Raw genomic sequence first — 3575 nt, 5'->3', positions numbered from 1 at the left:
CCTTCAAGAAAACAAGTAGGTCTGTCTTGGAGACAGTGTGAAACAAGCATCTCCTTGGAGGCTTGGATTTTGAAGCTCTGTTTCTCATACTTTGGGCAGTGACCAAGAGTGACAAATTCTTTGAAAAGAACATCATGCTTGGAATGGGGGAGGGACAGTGCAGGAGAGGGATACCCCTGGATGAGATGGATTGATACAGTAACTGGGGTAATGGGGGTAGGTGTGTTGGAGTCAGTGAGATTGGCTCAGGACAGAGCAGACTTCAGAGCTGTTGTACGTAAGGTCACTATGAGTAGCAGGTGACTCAATGACACATAACAATAACAATGGGATATTTAATATTATCCTACATTATAACCACCAGAAGTCAGTAGAAATCCTACTTAATTTTATTTTAGTGCTTGGTGAATATGTTTGAATAATAGTTGTGTTACAAGTCTTCTTTGTATACAAATAGGTAGTATCCTATCACTGATAGCACTTTATCTCAGTTTAGACCTTGAAATGTTCTTTGTGATGATGAATGCCATTCCTCTTCAATTTCTTTTCCCACCATCGGATATCATAGGATTGATTAAAAATTGCTAATGCCAGTCCATCTCAGCTCACTAAGACCTAGGATGTTGATCTATATGCATTCCATTTCATTTTTAACAACTTCCAATTTTCCTAACCTCATATTTTGTATGTTCCTTGCTGCAAATACAAATGGATATTTGTTATTGTTTCCTCCTCATTTTGAATATTCCCAGATGAAAGTCCTTCATTAAGTGATATTTTACTCCATCCACATCACTAAAGTAGACTCTGCTTTGAGGAGACAGGTCTTCCTCAGTTACATTTTGAGTGCCTTCCAACCCGAGAGCTCCATATTCTGGTACTATTATCAGGCAAGGCTATTTTTTTTTAAATTTATAGGATTTTCAAAGGCCTGTTGTTTCAGATGTGAGTACACTACTCCTTAGTCTACTTAGCCTGGAAGCTCTGCTGAAATCTGTACACAATAAATGACCACTATGAGTGCATATTTCAAATACTAGTGCCATAGTTTTCAATATCACCACACACAAACCAATACAACATGCTGACAGATGAGTTGTATACATATTTTGTTGTTGATATGTGCCATCAAGTTACCTGCGACTCATAGTGACCCTATGTACAATAGCCCTAAACACTGCCCTATTCTGTGTCAATCTCACTCACTGTCTCTGACACGCCTATCCCCATTACCCCAGTCACTGAATCAATCCATCTCATCAAGGGTCTTCCTCTTCTGCACTATCCCTCTACCCTCCCAAGCATGATGTCCCTCTCCAAGGACTGGTCCCTCCTTGCAACATGTCCAAAGTATGTCAGACGAAGCCTCAGAATCCTTGCCTCCAAGGAGCAGCCTGGCTTCACCCTCTCCAGGATCAGCCTGTTCATTTTCTTAGAAGTCCATGGTATATTTATACTCCTCTCCAACAACACCACAGCTCAAAGGCATCAATTCTCCTTCTATCATGCCTAGTCATTGTCCAGCTCTCTGATGCACAGAAAGTGATTGCAAAGACCATGGCCTGTATCAGGCATACTTTAGTCTCCAAGACTGACATCATATAAACTGGAAATACTTTTCTTCTTGTTCAGCACAGTGAAATGTCTTCTTTTGTTATGTGCCCTTAGCTCCTGCTTTGGACTGATCCATATTGACGAGGAAATGCCAGCTTTTCTTACCCTCGCCCTTAACAAGCAACAGGAGGGAACTTTGTTCTATCCTGTGCAATCCTCATGAGTTCCGTCATGCTGAAGCTCCATCTCACATGCTTTGAGCACTTGGCTAGGAGGAACTAGTCCTTGGAGAAGGACATCTTACTTGGAAGGGTGGAGGGACAGCGCAGGAGAGACAGACCCTGGATGAGATGATTGACACAGTCACTCTGGCTATGGGGCAGTGAGACTGGTTCAGGGTAGCACTGGGTTCAGAACTATTGTTCATGATAAATAGGATCTCTGTGAGTTTTAATCAACTTAATGGCACATAACAACACAACAATCTACATTATTTGGTAAGAAAATTCCTATTATTTTATTGCTTCATCTATAATTATTTCAGTAAATATCTCTAAAATATAAGGACTCTCTTGGAAAACAACTCTTATTGAACCTTATTTTAGAGCAAGAAAGGAGCCCTGTTGATGTAGAGGTTACAAAATCTGACGCATCACTAGAAGGTCTACCATTTGAACCCAACAGCCACTCTGAGGGAAAAAGATGACACAACCTGCTTATGTAAAGATTTGCAGCCTTGGAAACACTGTGGATGGTTCTACTGTGTCCCGCACGGTCATTGTGAGTCAGAATCAACATGATGGCAGAGGCTGGGGTTAGTGCAAGAAAGGGTGGGTTTAGTGGTTCAGCCCCTGACTGCTAACCACAGGTTGGTGGTTTGAACCCAACAGCTGCCCCTTTAGAGAACACAGGGAAAACTCTGTGCCCGTAAAAATTTACAGCCTCAGTTCTGCTTATGTTTTATTGTCGGAATCATCTCAATAGCAAGATGTTAGACCAAAAGAAAGCTCAGAGAGTTTTTGATGATTTGAAATCTGCACATGCAGCAACTAAAGATAATTGTTATGAAGGATTTATTTTATGGAAGTTGATTCATTTATTTCTGAGAGAGGGTAAATTTGCATAACATTAAAGAGTAAGTATGAGTTATCTGTATTAACATCCATAATGTTTATGTAATTTATAAAAAGTTGGAAAAAAAAAGTTGGATGTTCATAACCTAGGATTACCTGTACTATTATTATAGGTAAAAATTAATCACAATTCTTCAATATCATCAACTATTCAATTGTTAAATGAATTTGTTTATATTGAGGTTTAAACAAGTCATTAAATTGCATTTGATTACAAAATAATCCAAGTTTATTTTCATTTATAAATATGTCCTCTTTTGGGGGGGAAACATTATTTGTTAAAGAAAATGTACTATTCCCCCCCACCCCCGTAGTTGCCCAAACTTTAAACATTGCTGGTTAACTCTCTCTGGTGTAGATGAAAACATCCCTTTTCTCCTGTAATTACTAAATACTTCCTCATATTCAGGTTTGACTTTGCAGGGCAGTAAATAACTGCAGTTACATGGCCTTCTAGTCGTGTTATGTATGGTCAAGTCAGAATCGACTCTACCCTCCAGCAGGTTTTCAAAGGCAACAAATCATACGGAAGAAGATTGTCCATCTTTCTGCTGTAGAGCTATTGGTGAGTTTTAACCACATGCCTTTGGTTTGGTAGTAAAAATCCTTACCACTAAGTCACCAGAGGTGTTCTAGTTCTCAAATGATCTCAAACAAAATGACTGAGTGGGAATATACATATAAAATAATTGTGGCTCACCAAGAGGGTTGGATAATTTTCTAAAGCAAATAGAGTACACAGAAATTTTGTGGAGATAACCTATGCAATCTTCAAAAATCTGCATGGTTCAAAATTGAGAGGGGTATACGCCAGGGATATGTCCTATCGCCATACCTTTTCAACTTGTATGCAGAGCAGATTATCTGAGAGGCTGGGCTCTATGAGGA

This window comes from Elephantulus edwardii, unplaced genomic scaffold, assembly GCF_000299155.1.
Source record: "Elephantulus edwardii isolate Elephantulus edwardi_28Jun2011 unplaced genomic scaffold, EleEdw1.0 scaffold00025, whole genome shotgun sequence".
NCBI lineage: Eukaryota > Metazoa > Chordata > Mammalia > Macroscelidea > Macroscelididae > Elephantulus > Elephantulus edwardii.
The sequence above is the reverse complement of the archived record's forward strand: the minus strand, read 5'-3'. Positions refer to the sequence as shown.